Source organism: Polyergus mexicanus, unplaced genomic scaffold (assembly GCF_030449975.1).
Source record: "Polyergus mexicanus isolate NDT 795.1 unplaced genomic scaffold, iyPolMexi1.0 SCAF_4, whole genome shotgun sequence".
Lineage (NCBI taxonomy): Eukaryota > Metazoa > Arthropoda > Insecta > Hymenoptera > Formicidae > Polyergus > Polyergus mexicanus.
In genome coordinates, this window is record NW_027223324.1 from 8,264,493 (window position 1) to 8,284,859 (window position 20,367).

The 20,367-nt window shown below is 37.3% G+C and overlaps 1 long non-coding RNA gene across 3 annotated transcripts in view; it reads right to left on the minus strand.

Moving 5' to 3' along the window:
• LOC138932646 (uncharacterized) overlaps positions 1 to 20,367 on the minus strand; it is a 199,878-nt gene that overhangs the window by 128,350 nt on the left and 51,161 nt on the right. The gene's annotated exons all lie outside the window — the stretch shown is intronic.

Consider the following 20,367-nt stretch of genomic DNA (forward strand, 5'->3'; position numbering starts at 1 on the left):
TTTTAAGCGCGATTCAATTTTATCATCTCATAATAAACGATGTGGAAGAGTAATGGATCGCTTAAAATCTAGTGATATAAAATTAAAGAGAACAGATAATATAAAGCTTTTTTGGACAAATAAATACGCGTATAGGAGATATATAATTCATCCATTATTAATCTCGCGTATTAAACTTTACCCGTTATCTCGTAAATTTTCGTACATCGAAGTTGTTACCGCAAGCGTTCCATTCTTTGCTCCGTATTCTCTATCTTTCATTTAGTTTATCTCTCCTCGCACTCCTCCTCGTCCTCGTCTTCGCCAACACTAGTTACAAGGTGCGCATCCGCAACTTTGATAACTTCGTCGGCGACCAAGAGTATCGTAGTTGCGGGACTATAATTTATTTCTCTCTGCTTCTTGTTAAGGTAAAAGGGGAGCGATTAACTTTGTCAAAACGATACAAGGCAAATTCACCGAAAGAAGAGTATCAACAAAGGAGTAGACCAACAGTAAAGTACCGTGTATATTACTGTTCAAAGTCATTTCTATTTCATGGCAAGTATGGGAAATTAAGGCAAGATAGAAAAAAAAAACAAGGACATTTCCGAAATATTTTTTTAATAAAAAAAATTTTTTTTTTTTTTTTTTCTATGATGTGTGTATGTATATGTGATGTGTTGTCGATGTTATTTAAGAGTTATAAACAATAACAACTAAGAATTAATTTGCAAAACTAAGTATATGGAAATAAAAATTGATAAAAGACACACAGAATTTAATTTTTATTTAATTTAAAATAAAATAACGTTCATTGAAGAGCGAAATTTTTCACGGACGTTGCTGTTCTAGAAAACGTTGTAGCGAAACTGATGGAACAGATAGAAAGTGAAGGATGAACAAAGGAATCAAAAAGCTGAAACGGATGACGCTAAGGTTCGCGTAGCTTCGTAAAAGCGAGGTCCCCGGGATAGAATACGTAATCGCAGCCTCTTATAAGTGGTGCAGCCTTGTAGTCGAGGATTTTTCTCTCTCGGAAATTCGTGGAGTGAGACTTGCGCGACACCAACGACGTGAGAAGGATCTAAAGGATCTAAACGGATTCCGATATTTTCACAACTTCGCCTAAACGGAGTCCATTTCCCAAAGAATTAAAGAAACTATCTTCACGCATAAATCAATATGCTTTGACAATTTGTTTTTTATCAACTTATTGTGAGTACAAAATTTGACCATTCAACATTATCTTATCATACACGCAAACAGAAAATTTTATTTTTTAAAAATGCGTATTGAATGAGTGTGCATTGTATACGTGTGATTAATAGCTTTTGTCATAACAATAAAAAAAATATACACTTTCTCTTAGAGTAAGATAAAGATTGCGCAATTCGACTTGTCACATTTTATGGTTCATGGTTTTAGAATCGCTTAGCCTTCGGATCGCAAGGTTAAGGAATCTATCCTTTTGAAAACCTCAGGACAAACCTGCGTGACACGAGCGACGTGAGAGGGATTTAAAGAGCGCGCATCCCTCCATTCGCCGGCTGTCTCGATAAACGGATTTGAGATTCTGTCGCAAGACTATCGAGGGGAAAAATATTATGATCGCGCGATGATGTCATGTTTTATAAGCGATTTAAACCTTTACATCTGTACAGTTATCGTTCGTCATGTTTCATCGGAATTTTCTCTAATATCGCGTGGAAAACGCTATAAATTTGTCAGCGACGATATTCCTTAATGGAAAAACACGGTTACACGCTATAAGGAAAGACGGAAAGGTTTGATTTTGTCAGGCTAAATTCGCTCGTCTCGCTCCGCCAGACGAGCGACGAAACGAGTGTCGCTTCGCGAAATTGTACGCCGCCAGTCCGCGACCTCGTTTGCACTTAACTACAAACTAGAACGTCGCACGATATTGCCATTTCCGGCCGCGGAAAAACAAATAATGTGGATGCACCGGGAGCAGATGTTATTTGGACGCGCGGATTGTAACGAGATTTTCTCGGGAGCCCGCGAATTTTCTTGCTCCTGAAATATGAAAATTTGTCGAAGAGGAAAATACACCGCGAGAAACGTCATTAATATCGTCAACGATCTTAAAAGAAACTTTCCGCAATTGTGCGGCAGCGGCTACGCGGATACCGATATTAGTATTGGAGTCATAAGAAATTTTTTGCTTCATTAAATGCGATATTTGAACGAACGATGCGTGTTATAAAACACACAACTACTTGAAGGATGGATTATAAAGACGCGATCTTTCAAAGTTACAACAACGTAGCTTATAAAGTCTGCCCTCGTCACTAGCGGGAAAATTAAAGTTGCGACGCTTATTAAGAGGCTGCTTGTTAACGGCGTATAGATAATGAATATTTACTCGTCAGCGCGCCTCTTCGCGATAAGAATATTCAAGTAGTATAAAAGCTGCTGCATTTTAAGCAGCAGAAGGATAAAAGTAATCCCTTGAGGAGCTAAGACATAAATTACAATTTATCATTCAATGTAACCATTTCTCCAGATATTTCCCGACATATGTTGAACTAAAAATAAACAATTTTGACTGGGTTCTCGCGGAATAAATATATAAGTAACACTACGAGATACGTGTTGGTTATTGAAACTATGTATGTATGAGAAAGATTATATTATTATATAATCAAAAAGAAATTAATGTAAAGCGGAGAACGGCGAGTTGAATAAATATTATATTTGTGCGCAAATATTTGCAAAAAAGATTTAATAGAAAAATAAAAAAAAAAATTATTTATCGTCGCGAAAATCAACTGAAGCGTTTATTACGGAGATTTCTCCACGCTCAGTTTTATGGTGGAATTTTTGCGCGGCGGAAGTGTTGTTTCGCTCCGACGGGATGCACGAAAACAGTATGCATGCGCGATTAGCATTTCTGAACTGCCTTCACCGCTGCTTCATATTCAACCTGCCGGAGCCAATCAGCGCGTACTCTCGGTATGGCGAATGAAAGATTCAGCGCGTCGGCAAGCGTTTCAACACTTGTCTTGCGTATAATCCGCGGCAGGCAAATGATATTCAGTTCTCACAGCTCTCCGGGGATCAAAAAGCTAAACTAGTTTCGGCGTTTCTAATTTTCTCCGCGAATTTGTGTCCTGAATTAATTTAAATTAAACTACACCGCCTGAAACGATAATCGGAATGAAATTTACTGCACTTTTGTGAGCGTTAGATGATGTCAAGGGCACAGGAGAAATGAATGCGCGGACAGTTTACCAGCATTTAATCCCGACGTCAATTTTAACCGCGATAAATCAACACGATACGCATATCAGCGGATAATCGCAATTTACATTTTCAGAGAGGTTTGATAGAAATACGTGTATTTAGCCCGGGTAAATAAATACCACTAAATTTACGCATAAGCGATCATGTATTCACTACACTTGAAGGACTCCCGTCAACATACAATTATTATCCACTGGCATAAGCGAACAAAATGATTGCATTTGCCACGATATTGTTCGCTTCGATACGGGCATGACAATGTTGTAACGTTTCACAATTTCGCTAATTATAAAAAAAGCTCATTGACTTGTTTACTTGTCAAAAATCGATAATCGATACGTAAAATTGATATAAAGGCAAGATAATTATTATAATATATCCAAGCTATATATCGATTTTTGAAATCATATATACAATAATGGATTGTACTCGGAGGTTGATACGTTGTAATTTTTAATTACAAAGATAACTATCGCGAAGATACGTAAGAGAACCGACGAGAGAGGTGGATTCTTTTATTTTATAAAAAGCGTAATTGAGAACACAGAAGGAAAAAAAGAGGAGATCCAGGAGAAGGAGTAAAACTAACCCGGCGCGTAATCGAGTTGCCGGACGAAAAGGCAAGCGAATGGCAATCGTTTCTCGTACAATGGACGGTAGAAAATCCTACAGTTGGATAAAATACCGAGCAATCGCGCGCGCGCGCGTCTCACAAACGTCTCGCAAAGCCGACACTCGGCTAGGAGAGAATGTAATTACCGATTTAATTAATTGGACTTACAGGCGACATGGAACAAAGTGGCTCGCACTTTCCCGGCCTCCGGCCTCCAGTCACGCCGAGTTACCCCAAAGTGGACTGTTTGACAATGATATTATATTGTACAATGAAAGTGTATCAATTATGAGCACGTGCGCGTATATATATATATATATATATATATATATATATATATATATATATATGTGCCCGTCCCGCTGTTCTCTCGCAAGTAATTCCATTGTATCATCGAAATCGACAGAGAAGATCAGATGCTATTTATGTGTTGTATCTAATCCCGACCATGTGACTATGATGATTAAATCGCGGCGAGATCCACGCGAATTCCCGATTTAAATGTAACTTTGGACGCACACCTTTTGTGTACATCTCTGTCGCGGTGAATTATTTATACAATCGATGGAAAACGTTGCGGATAAACGTTTCATTGACTTGGTAAAAATTCATGATTTCTAGATAAAGTTAACGTTGTCGGTTTCGAAGTAATATAATCGTTGAATATCAAGAGGAACCAAAAGCTGTGTTAAAACGAGAACAACGCTCCGAAAAGCAAGATTATTGAACAATTTTTATGATATGTGTAACTTCGATGGGAAACAGATTATGTGTGTATTCGCATATTTCTTCGTTTTTCGAAAACGCGCGTGTAAACTCGCCGCGTAACTTTTTTTTTCGTTTTGTTTTGGATTTGTTTGTTGCAGAGATCGCGTGCCAGACCGCGATTCGCAAATCTATAAATATCACTTAAAAATCTATATATGCGAGATTTTTTTCGCGACAAAGAGAAATTTTTATACGATGGCAGAGAAAAACTCTATCGTTTCCTGTATTAATTTTTTTTCCTGATGAAAAAAAACGCTAGCTCAATTTTTCACCCTTGACACGCACAAAACCAAGTACCGACAATGACTAGGGTGACTCTCGGATAATATTGATATACAAAGGATTGGATGTGCGCGTGTGTGCGCGCGCGCGCGCGCGCGTGTGTGTGTGTGAGAGAGATAGAGAGAGAGGGAGGGGGGGAAGAGGAAAGGGAAGTAGAAGGGGGTGAAATGAACGAGCTATGCGAACGTGTTTCGTGCATGTATTTCACACAGGGATGTTTACATCGAGCACATCGTTGCTTCAATGTCCTTCCCGTGACCGTGAATTAATGTTGATGTACACGAAACGCGGAGAACACGAGAGCATCCACGTTTCATTAATAAAAACTATCAGGCTGGAGATTAATTATTATGGAAATCTACTTTTAATTAATTTTACGTTCGCGCGAATGCGTCGCGCGGCGTATAATTTTTCTCTCACCTGACAGGCGTTGTAATAGGGAATCTGCCAATCAGCGAGAAGAAATATTAGCGGGATAGCAAAACAAATTAATCGATTACTTGAGCTTCGATTAAATCGACAATGCGCTCATCATCGTGTCCAATGACATTAAAGTACCGTAAATGTCAAAAGGAGAATTAATTCTGCTCGATACGTCGATAATTAATATAGTTGCATATCGCAGATAATTAATGCGATCAAATAATTGAACATTATTAACGGTCAATCTCCCACAATGGGTATTCCACGTACGCGTAAATTCCATATTAATTTAATAGCTCCGAAGTGTCAAGTATTATCTCGCGTATCCTAAATCGCCGCCGATCGAGAGCGATCCTTCAAATGATACACAGATCTACATAATTTTATTTTATTTTTATTTTTTTTTTTTTTTTTTGCAATCGAGAGAAAACGAGTAGTTTCCTATAGTTCTTTGTGCGCTGAATCCAAATCTGGAAAGCAAAATGGCTTATCACGACAAGTTTTTGAGAGAAAAACGGTTTTGAAACCCCCGAAAAAGACATTTTTTACCATTTATGAAAATTTGTAGCAGACAAACCGAATGTACAAGAGACTCCAGACAGATCTCAAATAAAAGCTTGAACATTGTACTTTAATATAAAAATATCGAATCTTTTATCGCAGATACCACCGAGCCTCAGACGCGCTTTGCTTTTAGATGTAGTCGCCCTCTATTAAATAGAACGATTGCCCCATGCAGTCCGATTGCAAAACCGTTGCAAACAATAAAAATTTTAATTATAGAATACACGATTATTCAATACACGAGATTAAAATTGCTTAAGCGTTTTTTTTTTCATTTGTTAACAAAATTGTTTTTTTAATTACAATTTTTTACTTTTAACTGTGAGTAGATAATTTTATTCACTTTTAAGTGAGTAAATTGTGTATTGAATTTATGATTAAAATTTTTACTGTTTGGGGCAATCATTCTACTTGATACAATGCGACTACGCCTAAAACAAAACGCGCTTAAGGTTCGGTGGTACCTGAGGTAAAAGATTCGATATTTTTATATTAAAGTACAATGTTCAAGCTTTCATTTGAGCCCTATTCGTCCGCTACGTATTTTCAAAAATAATAAAAAAACGCGTTTTTTGGGGGTTTTCAATTATGTTTTTCTCAAAAACCTGACGTGATAGGATTTTGCTTTGCGGATTTGGATTCAACGCACAAAAAACTATAAACCTACTCGTTTTCTCCAAATCGCAAAATCATGCAGTAATGTATCGTAGTAATACTGATAATTACTTCCTGAACATACGATAGTCTACAAAAGCAAATAAAACCGCGTTTAATCATCGTCGATCGCATCCCGCCTTTATGTGACTTGTCGTTAAATTATTGAGACCAACATCTCATTCTCTCTCTTCAAAATCAATTTACGTTACTATTCCCAAATTCTCAAAAGACATGCCAGTAAAAGGCTTAACAATGGCATTTTACTTGTTCGCGCCGGCGAATATAAGGGGCAGCCTTTTGTCTGGCGCGAAGAGGAGAATCTTCTCCTCAGATTTCGGATAATATTGACACTGGGCAGAGAGATTCGTTGTACAATAGACGGACGAGCAACGTATAATTCACGAGCAGAAGTGACTATTTACATCGCGGGTGTGCCGCGCTGGTCCTCGCTAACGACATTCCGGCACCCCGGCTTTAACAAGTCGACGAATAATTCAGTGCTTTAATTACGACGTATGTCCCGAGGGCAGCTCAATATTGCAAGCGGCATGGCGCCTGTCCGTAATGCGTTTCTTCACTGTCGGTTAAACGCATGTACATACACATACATACATACATATATATATATATATATATATATATATATATATATATATATATACAGATAGATTCGTGTTTGGTGAGAGAGATCTGTCAAGAACATTCGTTCTAACTTTTCCTATTCTTTAACGCCGCCCTCTCCATTTCATTCCTCGCTTTATCAAAACTGTTCGATACGAATTGACTCGAGGATTGCGAGAAATATCGTCTCCCGGATCGAGAGAGCATTATTTCTGTCCCGTCAATATGTTCCAGACAACACGACAAGCTAGACATTTTCTTTACAAGACGAATATTTCCGAAATATTGAAACTCCATATTAAAAGATTTACAGAGCGTTGCTCATCATAATTTCAATATCTCGAACATCGAGATTCCTTTTCGCGATGAAATATTGCATTAGTAATAAGCAAGCGTTTATTCTTACTCACGTAAGTAGTCATGATGCACGGCCAAAGGCAGCGCATCGTAAATTCTCGATTAAATAGTGAGAAATTTCGATGGCTCGTCATAATTCTCGCGTCTCTCACCGGAAGCGTTCCTAAATTCGGCATCTGGCCGTTCTATCTAATGTACTTTAATAATATATAATCATTATTTACACACGGCACTTTAATAAGTACAAAAGCCTTAAACCTATGCACTTACGGCGGAACCATTATTTAAAGTCCATAAGATTTCCGATCTACTTGCGTAATGCCACTCAAGCGATAATATAAGAACGATATGTACTAGAAAGATTGACACAATGACGACTTGTAAGACTATTCTAATTTTTCTTTTTCATTTATTTCTCGATTTTTTATTCCTTTCGTGTTAGCGAAAGCATCATTTGCATAATCCATATTTTTCAACGCAACCAATATATTGAACCTCATAAATTTAATCCTTTAAACTTTAAACTTAATAAATATTCAGCAGGAAATTTGAGCGTGACTTTAAAATGAAAAAAAAAAAAGATTATCTTTGCTGTTCATCGATATTCTTGACGCTGAAATTTCACAACCTTGCTCGATACAGGTTCCGTTTTATAAATCCACGCGAATCAATCGTCTGCCACTTTTTTTTGTCGATCGTCCAATTATTCTCGATGGAGTGGATAAAACGCGCGATCGCCGCATTGCTCGTTGAAAACGACCCTGCTCCATGGAATTATATTGCATCCTAACGAAAAAAGGAGGTTCAAAAAGAGAGCCGATTGAATCCAGATACTTTGGCAGCGGCGAAGAAAATTCTAAGAAAACTTCGAAAAGAATAAAATACCTAAAGGAAAGAAGAGTGCGCATTCAAATCACAAATAAAAATCAAACATTATCATTATTTCAATTTTCTACGATAATGGAAAAAGTAATGAAGAAGGCTCGTTCGATTTTCAAGTAAAACAGAGATATTTCAAATAACGCCATCAGGTCGTTACATATAAAATGCCGAGAGAGAGAGAGAGAGAAAGAGAGATGTCTTATGAAATGTTCTTATTAGGTAAACGCTTTCTTATAAGATGACATGATTTTTTTGCTACAGAATTATATCCCAAAGTTTTTTTGACGAAACATTTGTAATTTTCTACATTAGAATATATTTATAGAAATGCAGAAAAATTATTATAAAATTAGCGTATACACTCCAATAAAAAGTATTCGATATAAAAATGAAAATTATAATTTAAAAAAATATAGTAAGTACGACTAACGCACATGATTGTTTAGGCATGATTACAAACATCACTTTCTTCTTTCTTTTCCCGCAACACTTTGCTGTGGAAGAAGAAAGAAGAAGAAAAATGATTGCAATTGTGTTCCCTTTTTTCATTCTTTATTATGTTTAAAACTGAACCGCGAGCTGTCTATGTACACCATTTAATCGTGTTCCCGATCGATCGAACACCGCGTCGTCGCTCGCGGAAGATGATTCCGTCGCACAGTCGCGCGGCACAACGAAACCTTCGCTAAATCCTGATTTGAATCTGTAAATTTCATTAGATTTAAATATTTATGAGATGAGGTGGCGGGTGCGCGGCCGCGTGGGAGCGCAGATTCCGGGTCAATTTAGTGGCGTAGAGGAAACGACTTCGATTCTTTATTCCCGCGGGGAAACGCGATGCGGCTGCATCTTTCTTGGGCGAAAAGTTTTCCGACCGCATGGATTACGAATGGGAAGACGACTATCCCGGAAGACAAACGGCGGATTTAATTGGCCGAACCGACGTTCTGCGAATTGGAAATCTTGTCGAGGAGCCGCGCTAAACAACCAGCGCCACTTGAGCGCCGAATTGGTCGCATAATAATGCGCGGCCGATTTTACTTTCAGATCGCGATATTGTTTATTCCTTCATCCTTCGCGTTTCGCAACGCGCGCGGTACCTTCTCGTTGCACGAGGCCTATCGATGATAAGCCCGTTCCTTACGATAATACGGCGATCGAATCCCAAAATCGATACCTCGCGATGCAGCGCCACGAGATGACTTTAATCAAAATATCGCGTTCAGAAAAGTCATTATTTTTTTCAACTTACGACAGATTATCAATGATGCAAATTGATAATCGCGGAAAATAATAGCGTTTGAAAGCTCCACGAGGAACAAAAAAGATGATACGAAAAATTCTATATACAAAAGCAGAATTCGCCTTCATACTCCAATAATACGAATAGTGTTTACGATAAATCCGAAAATAAGATTCAAATAGGATATATATGAAATGTTACGATAGAAGAGAGGTCCGTATTACTTATGATCGAACCGGACATAAATTTGTCTCCATTCGGGGGATTAAGCGCGGCTTTTCCGTGACATCGTGGATTCCGCGAGACTCCGACTCGTGAATTCCGACGCCCGGAAGCCTCTGGGCGAGGTGTCTCCCGCGGGATTTGATCGCTGGCGAGAGCGGTTTGATGGAAGGGGGCAATAAAACTTTGGCAGCGACGTAAATCAAGCGAGATCGGGAATTCGGAGGATTTCAGTGCGGAGAGTCTAACGTGGACCTTATACCGGGTTAGGACGACGCGATGGTCAAGCCCCACAACGGCGAGTGCCCTTTCGCGTGAGAAACCAACCCGGAACCATAGATCTCTTTAGGCTTCTCGCCCGTGAGACTCACGTTCCAATTTCACGGGGTCGTCGTCAGTCAAATAAAGGATTTCGGAGTTTCCCCGCGTCGCGCCTTTAGTACTGACCAAATTTACTGCCACAAACTTTGGGAAAAACATATAACATGATTACTATAGAGCATATTTTGAAAAGATACGCTTTGCATATTATAAAATACGCAAAGATATTATTATCGGCGCTGTAAGATTTCTCTCTCTCTCTCTCTCTCTCTCTCTCTCTCTCTCTCTCTCTCTCTCTCTCTCTCTCTCTCTCTCTCTCTCTCTCTTTATATATATATATATATTAAAAACATTTTTTATGACGTTTAGATCAATACAAAGTTAAGTTATAGAATATTAAAAGAATATTAAAAAATATTAAAAAATATTATTATAATATTACAAATTATTATGTTTGTGATATAGGTAAGAATCGATAGGAAGAATTCATATGATGATATCAGTTACCTCTAGAAACGATATAAGAACTTTTAAATAGCAGCTTTTCGCTATCTGTCATGTTTCTATCAATGCTAAGAATTTCGAAATTTTTGAAATTGCTATCTTTGCGTCCGATTTTCGCATAAAATCAGTTCGAGTGAGATCGTCGAAACAAGAAAGAGTGATGTTACTGAAATAAGGCGATAACTTTGACGATCGCCACTCGACACACTTTTGCATGGATATTGACATAAAGACTTGTTGAATTCGGTGACTATTTCGATGACATATACGAACCTTCGTAAATAACGGAAAATAAGGAAAAATAAGGTTAAAAGCAAAAACCGATTTCATCTTAAAAATAACTGTCAAACTGTGTTAAGCGTATAAAAGAAATTTTATATAAACTTATAATTTTTTAATTATAAAGTTTATAATAAAATATCTAGCGCGCTGAGACTAAAGTTAACGCAATTAGAAAACTACTTTTAATATTCGTTTAAAGTTATCTGAGAACACTTGCATTAAAAATCATGATACGATTATCACGAGCTAAATATCAATAATAATTATACGTTTAAAGATAGCAGATTTTTTATAATTTAGGCAACGATATTAGAAGTAACTACCCTGTGATTACGAAAAGGAAGGAAAAAGAGAAATGAGCGAACGAGAAGAGGCACGAAAAATGCGCGTTATGAAATACTGTCGGTAGGATTGATAGTAACTTCCGGCTACCGAGAAGGGAACAAAGAAAGAAAAAGGACGAGCGCGAAGAATTGGGAGGAGATGACGGTCAACGGCAGCGAATGAAAAGGGAATGGGATTGTGGATCCAGGATAAGAAGAAGAAAAGGATCACGCGCGTTGCCTTTGCGGACGTGTACCGACTGTCGCCCCTTGCCAATAAGCGCGCCAGAATTCGAGCGGAATGAAATCCGACATTCCGATGGAAGCATTTCCGACTATCTTTCCGGAATGGGGAATGGCATGGCGCGATCATGACATAGCGACTAAAGTAACCGTGTCTGAATGGGGAAGAGAAGGGAGATGGAATTTCCATACTACGTGAGTGGTTAATGGTTTTAAAGACGGTCTGTAATCAGCGCAAACTCGATGTTGGTACAATGGCCACTGAACAACGACCAGCTTATGTACTTCCCCGTCCTCCGCGAACACGTGCGTATTTAAATGCACGCTTTAACATTTACGCGAGCGCAGCAAAATGCCGCACGATGTATTTTACGAAATATAAAAGAAAAGAACAAAGGGGGGGCCGTTAAGTACGTTGGAATTGAATACGCCTGCGACGAGAGCGAGAACGTGTTGCGTTCACAAATATGAGAGAGGAAGAGATTCGTCGTGCGTCGTACCGCCGCGATGACGTTTGTTGGACTAGGATGAATTTATGGCGGCGGCCGGTAAGTCGGGATTTAGAGAGAAAAATGTTGCCGAGACGCGTATGATTGCGGGCCGCATTTAATCACGCGCCCGCAAGCGGACGAATTTTTCTTCCTAAAGCGGATTGTGTTACTGATACGTCGGCGGTAATTATCGCCGGTGGTCGGTGTAATGGCTTATTATTGTGTAATACGAATGAACATCGCGGCTCGTAAATTACTCGGGGAAAGAACGTCATAATTCTGCGGCAACCGAAACTCGACAAATCTGTAAGAATATCTGTCAGCTACAATAAAAATGATCTAACTTATGTGCCGCGTAATTGTGAAGGAAATTTTCTTTACTTTAATTAAATTTCAAAATAATAAATATATGAATAATAATAATAATATTCTATTTTACATATATAAGTACAATATATTCTTTATTCTTATTTTTCAATAGATATTATATATATATTCTTTTGTCAATTTTTAAATAATTCTCGTGGGAAAATGCTTCACAAAGCGATAGAGTCAATTCATAAATTCCTAAGTACCTACAATTTGTCGGACGTTCTTCCTGCGCGACTCATTTCGAACTCGCAGTATTCGACGAAAAGAGAACGAACTAATTGTTCAGAGCTCAAGGCGAAGCGCCGCATCTTTCGAATGCAAATTCTACGTTTCGAGATACGGCGAGAGCGTTTATAATTTAAGCCGATTCTTAATTCGTAAGAGGTCGTTGAGACAACGGGCTGCTAAACTTCGAGCTTGCGCGAGTTGGGACCGAAGATGAACGAGAAGACTGAAGTAACGGAAGGACTGTCGTTATCGTCTCTGATTAAAAGCGTTCTCTCGCTATTGCTAATTTAATATTATCTAAAAAGATAATAGTGAATACGATGAATAAAAATATCCATTGCAATAATGCTAATGCGCTACTTCACCAACGATACTTTATTCATTCTTGAACGAGCTTATACTATTTTCTTTCCTTGTATTATTACCACAATATCTTTATCTACAATGTGTTAACAGTTCGTATGTAATTCTCGAAATCCCAGAATCTATCGAAGTATTATATAATAAATATCTATCACCTGCAACGAAGAACAGAACTACGCTGCGACCGAAAACGCAAAAAATCGTAATTTTCTCAAATGCATTCGCGAGTGCATTCTACGAATGTTTTCGCTACTGTTATCCATAAGAAACGGTCTAGACGACGTTAATAAGAGGCAGGCATATCATCTCAGCTTCCCTCTAATATACTTCTTAGCGACCAACTAAAAAAAAAAATCATTCGGTGCATTTCTTTAGATGCACGCGCGTGTAATAATTATTATCTGTATCAAAGAAAATGAAACAGAATTATATATGGTAAATCATTCCCTTTGCTTAGTCTCGCCGATCTTGCTCGCGAGAATGACAGGACACGAGGACAAAACGCGAGATGAGCGAGAAGGTTGGAGAAACGACGAGCTTCCGTGTCAGTCGTTTTACGAGGATGTATCTCTGGCGTCTATTTACCGTACTTTTTATCTCTACCTCCGTCTTTCGCCCTCTCTTTTTCTCTTGCTTTCGCTGTTCATCCAGAGATTCTTTAGCGGTTTTACTCGTGCCTCTTACCGCTGTTTCTGCCACGGATGAAGAATAAATGATGTTGTAGGGCATGACGTCCCGACGCCCGACGCTGTCGTTTTTCACCGGATATCTTCGCGTCGGAGCGTCGTCCGTTTCCGATTAACTCGTCGTTATTTTTAACGCCCCTGCGTCTCCGCCTCTCGCCTTTATTATGCCTGGCATGTACATCGAGCATATACAATATATCGCGCGTTATTGTTTCAGTTTACACGATGCTGTGAATATAAAGTATTAAATAGAAATACATATTCCTTGCATGAAAGTTGACCTATGTGTATACGGGGTTAAACGTTTTCAGGTCAACTTGATTTATGCTTGTTTATGGTTTGTATCGATTATTCTCAACCACTCAACTGATTCACATACATTAACGATGATATATGAGCGATTTCTAAAATATTAAATAATCTGCCTCGACTATTATCAGCAATATATTATAGCGCTTACAATAATGACCGCTTTGACCGATGTCAATAGACAAAATGACTTTTTTAATTATAAAATTAAAAATTCATTGTAAAAATTACGCAGATGCTGCTTTGAATGAGGTTGCTCCAGCAGAATATATAAAATTATAAATTATTATAATATAATTATTTTGTATATTATTATTTATAAATACAAAAAAATTAACGTGCAAAATAACCAAATCGTTGTTACAAGATAAACGTTACATTTTTTTTAAATTTATATCAACTTGGTATGAAATAAAAATTGTAAAATTTCAAGTGATACAAATCGTCATGCGACTATTTCATTGGCACAAATGCAACGAGCTCGCTTTGTACTCTCGGCACTCGTTAGCGAACTTCTTGCTGATTATTCAGAATTCTTCACCACGTGCTAGCTTTCTTCGCCGTCTTTTCTTCTCATCGTCTAAGACGTTAACAAGTAGGCGGCTTTGTACGCGTTACACGATGGCACATTATTAACGATAGTCGCTACAATTCGTGATCATTCGCAGTCGCGACAAAAACACGGTTGCCAATTTTCATGAAAGAACAGTCTTTTTATCGTTTTTTATCTTTCTCGAAAAAAGATACTCACGGACCGCATTGTGAGAGAGCGCATCGAGTTTTTCCTGTTATAAAAAAAAAATAGCGCGCCATTTTATATACAGAATAATCTAAAAAAGAGTTGAAAAATTTAGGGACATTAAATATTTGTCAAAAAGGTGTACATTTAATCCGTACACATAGATATTGGAGAAATAAAGATAAATCTTTATTTCTCCAACTAAATTTTTTCCATTTTCTATAAAAAATACTCTATCTATGTCTGGCTTTCAATTTAATACAAAATATTGTAATTTTTCCGCAATGAATATATTATATAAATAAAAATCTATGTTAAAAGCGTATCCCTATCTTTATCTCGTTTCATACCTGTCAAGAATTTTCGGCTTTTTTTCCATGTACATCATACATGCTTTTTTTAGATTACAGTTTGTGTATTTGCTTAATTATATATTAAATTATTCCTCTTCTATCCACTTCGAAAATAACGTGATAAAAATTTCCATCAAAAAACCAAATTCGCTAAACGCGCAAAACGAGCTTCACGTGCCGCTAATTTTTGCAGCACGATGCATATACTTTTTTATGTTGCTCGATGTTGCAACGCGACGTTCGTTGCCTTAAAAAATTCAGGATTTCAACGAGACGTGACACATAACGGGCGCAAAAAAAAAAGGAGGATAGCGCCGACGTGGAAAATTCAAAAAGCGCGAAATGCAAAATTGCCGGCGATGCATATCACATGAACTGCAACGCTGTCATTATTATCATCATGTTTGTAATCATGATTATTGCACGCTCACTGAGTAATGAAGCTTTTCCCTATTTTCTATCGACATTGCCATTCTGTTCGAGAACACAATGGATGTAGACAACTAATCGCGCATTTTAAATAAATGAATAGTCTGGAAGAATGACACGAGCGGGAAGTATTGAAAATTAATCTTGCAGATGCAATTGTATGCCGAAAGACACGTCACAGTAATTGAATGAGAAAGAAAAAACCAACGGTGCTTAAAAGATAGTGTGGGACCATCATTTAACAATCGACACATTGATGGTATAAGGCCAGATAGTGCATATAAACGATTGTTCTATTATCACAGCGGGACGCTAATGCTTAAATCAATAATGTCTCGACGGTAAAAAAGCGTCAACAAATCGATTGAAATTTCTTTCGTCGCATTCGCAAACCATTTTCGTTGTGCGATGCAATTTGTTGCAAATTGCGCGAAACTATAATCTAACATCTCGATCGATTCGGAGATCTCGCTTGTTTCCTAAATTTCGACGCGACGCCATATCGCCGGGAAAATCGTGCGGAAATAATTACCGGACTACTACGATAATGCTATAGCATCAAAGATGGAGGGAAGACGATAGATGGGAAAAGCTTGCGGTCCGACTAATAATGTCCCGCCCCTACGGCTTTGCTGCGAGCCTTTTTCTCGTTCCACCGATAGTCGCTATCTGGTTGAGCATTAAACAAATATTATCCACCGGCTCCCTCTAATCGGGTGTCCTAAAAACCGGGAGAAGTTTCTCTGCTAAGTAGAAATCGTGTACAAATTAAATTTACGACAATCTCGTAAGAATACATCGGTTTATGTAATATATATTATTTTTAATCTACAGTCCGAGATAAAAAAAACAGACACAAAAGTTTAAATTGTTAAGTTGGAGGTGTATAATATATGAATAAGCACAAAAATTTTTTTCTCGAATACAAATACAGACATCCGGAGAAGATAAGAAATGTCACAGTAGGGTTAAGTCCAAAATGCTTAACATTATTCAACAATATTGTATTACTGTATTACATATGTAGAAAAAGGTTTATTAATTTTATATATTTTTTTATTATATTTTAAATTGAATTGTACGTAAATAAAATATAAAAACAAGATTAAATGCAATATTTACAAAAAATGAGCACAATACACAGGGAAAAAATAAAAATAAAAAAAAACCATGAAAATTTAGAGTATGCTAATAAAAAGTATAGTTATAGAATTGAAAATAATATTCTAGGGTTAAGAAAATTAGAGCACGAGAAAGGAAAATCGCCATAATAATCTTTAGTGACAGATAACTGAATGTAGAGAATAACGAAATGGAGATTATCAGGGGATACAGGTAGATATGCATAAGCGAAATGAACTACGGAACTCGGTAGCGAATAAGTATTTTACGAGAGAAGTATAGAGTATGGCGTGTAGCTATCGCTATATGCCGGGTGTTTATCTTTATCGCTGTTTCATGAGAACATTTTACCGTGATAGGGAGATACTCATCGAATGACAATCTCTATCAGAGAATTCTAATGCTCTTCGCTGAGCTCTCGATTATGTGAATGGAAACAATATTTTCATAACGAGACATCTAGAAACTTTCGAAATTCACCGCTTATTTGTACAGATTATTTGGTATTAACAACAATATTTCGTTAAGTATAATCGGCGCAAATAACAATTAGATTACCTCAATAAACCATGCGCGAAATATTGCGTTATCGTCACACATTAATTCCAATAAATTCTGTAACACAGTTAATTCTACATATATATGTTATATTATTATAATAAATATTAGATCAATATAAACGTTATTTTATGTAAAATTATCCTTTTCAACAGAAAATTGATTTACTTGTAATATATGTATTTTGTTAATGTGTAAATGTGTGTTTTCAATTAATTTTACCCCACAATAATTCAATATAAAATTTGCTCAATTTATTATGTCAAAGTTATCGAATGCATTAATATTAATAATTATTCCATGCAGTCGTGTCAACATGAGAGCGACGTGGGAAGACGTCACAGAATTCACCTTATTGAGTAAACGTTACTAATTTAGTTCGATCGTATGCATCGCTTGCTTCATTTCTGGCTGATCGCGCAGCACATGCGCTTAATACGCGTATTGAATAGTCTATGTACGCGAGCATACTGTCATTGCCCTCAAGGGTCGTGGACGGATATGAAAGTGACGTGAAAGCGGAAAATTCGATTATTATTACAGAAATGAGTAAAATTACGACAATCGCCGGCAATAATAGATCCTTAAAATACTTTCAATCGCGTCTCGTCTCATTCGTTTCCGGTAATTAAAAGCTACTGGTTTTTTTTGTTTTTGTTTTTTTTTTTTTTATAAATAGACGGGTAATAAACGCGGCTATAATTTTTATCCTATTACCTCGCGGGGAATAAATTTTTATATATGTGAGAGATAAATATCGCCAAAATTTAAATGCCTGCAAACTCCATTTATTCATATACGAATGCATTCTCATTTACATGCACAAATTCACCGTACGTTTTATTATCATTGCGTGAAAATAATGCGTAAAAATTCATAGAAATTATACAATTACATTTACGAATACGGAAAAATATAATCGCGTCCTTTAATAAACGAAATAAATTATGAAAAAAAATGTATCGCGTCGTATCGCTGATAAAAAGAGTATCAATCGATGAGAAACGTCAATTGATAATTGATAAGCGGAAGATGATTGGTGCTTCCTCAATTTCTTTTAACGTAGAGAAAATAAATTTGATGGAACAATCATTAGCTACGAATGAGTTTCAACGATTGCAATTGCGATCGATGCCGGTCGTGGTCTGGCGAGCATTATGACGATTAAAACATTAGGTCTCGTCGTAAACGACACTGGTGCTTAGCACGGAAGAAAGTACTGTTAGTTAGGTGCTCTCTATAAAAGTACGCGGTCTTTCTGTTTTGATATTCAGTATTGTTCCGTGCTGGCTGCGCTTACCAAAATAACATCGACATGATTACATGGGTAAGTTTCTTGACGTTTTTGTTGTGATCGAGAGAGAAAAATAAAAAATAAAAAAAAGAACAAGTGAATAAAATGCGTACAGTTTATAATCTTTTTTTACATTTTTATATAAAATAATACAGCGACGTATAAGAAAATTTATATCTACGAGAATAAACCGTCTTTAAAGATAAAGATCTGTTTTCCCTCGTATACATCTGCCTTTTCAACTACTCTGATTAATACGCGCATTACTCAGTTTATAGTGTCACGATGGGTCACCGCGTAATACAAGGCCCGGGATTTATCGTGACGTACAAGTGTCAAATAAAAGTTATTAGGACATTTGTTATTGGCACGGCCGAAAAATATTTTCACGTAACTGATGAGGCCCGAAATTTTCGTCAGAAACTCGATCGTGTCCCTCCTCTATCGCGTTAATCCGGCTATAAACGTAGCCGGAGTTCGTAATGAAAAAGGACAGCGGGGATCTTGCCACTCGCGTACAAAACACGTCTCGCCGTTGCCGATTCTCGTCGCAGACGTCGCCGACACCGCGTCCGGCGATTCTTCATCGACCATCGTCAGCTCTTGGAATCTTTTATATAAATTGGTTTGTCGCTGATTAAATCCCGGAATTATTAAGCGCCGGAACATTTGCATTTCAAGAAGAATATATTAGCGCTTCGCGTAGACGACAGCTTGCTGCAGTCGCGGCTACTGCGAGCGAGCGAGGAAATTAGCGATGGTGGTGACGTCGCGACGCCGTAAAATGAGATATTGCGGAAGAAGAAATGATAGAGAGCCCGAAGGGAAACCAAGATCCCCCGATTTTCTAAAGTTTCTTCGATAGAAATCTCTCAATTCAAATTGAATCTAACGTTTAATTGTTTCTGTATCAATTGAAAGCGTTAAATAATAGTCGTAAGAACTTTTTTATATCATTCCGGCGTGGATCTCGATTGCAATTGATACATTCTGCGATATCGTGACATTTCTGGGATTTAAATTAAATTCTTAAAAGAATACGATTTATATTGGATATTTAGATCAGTTGAAGATAATTGCATTTGGCCGCAATTTTATTTCCGAGATATTTTATTTTCGAAATGTCAGGTCACGTATTTAATATATAATCCCATAGTATTAAAATCTTTAAATAATATCAGCCGTAAATAAAATTATTGTTATGAAAGAATAACGCTGCATAATCTTTAAATAAAACAGATAAAGAAAATATATAATCAACTAACCTAGTTTTTAAAATTTTGACACTACAGATCCGTAATATTAAAAAAAAAAAAAAAAAAATGGCGACAGTTTATTTAAAACTACGGTGTATAAGAAGCCTCGTGTTCAAAACGATTCGATTAAATAAACCCGAAGAGGATAAAGCGCGAAATCGCATCATAGGTTCAATCTACACTTTTGTCGCATTCGATCGCGCGATCGGGAATGAATCGCACAAAAGCGGATCTCTAAAAATATAATTTGATATCGTTTTCTGCTGATTCCCAATTCCTACGCGCGTCCTATCGGAAATTAGGAAATAAATCACCGGCGCGATTATATTCGAGCGTGATTAATTGATTCCTTGCGGCAAACATGCCGCCAGCTGACCACGCTGATTTTCCTAACCGGCTTGAGATGCGATTTCGCTTCTCGTTAGCCGAGCGATCTCGCCGTTTCTTCCTTCGGAAAATCCGCGGCAAGAAGGTCGAAGCGTGATAAAATGTCTCCCCGACTTTACCGGATATTATCTCCGGCTTTTCCGCTCAAACGTGCACGCATCCATATGTGTGCGATAAAAGTCTATACCTGATACGACACGCTTTGTGTTACTGAAAGTTAAACACTCAT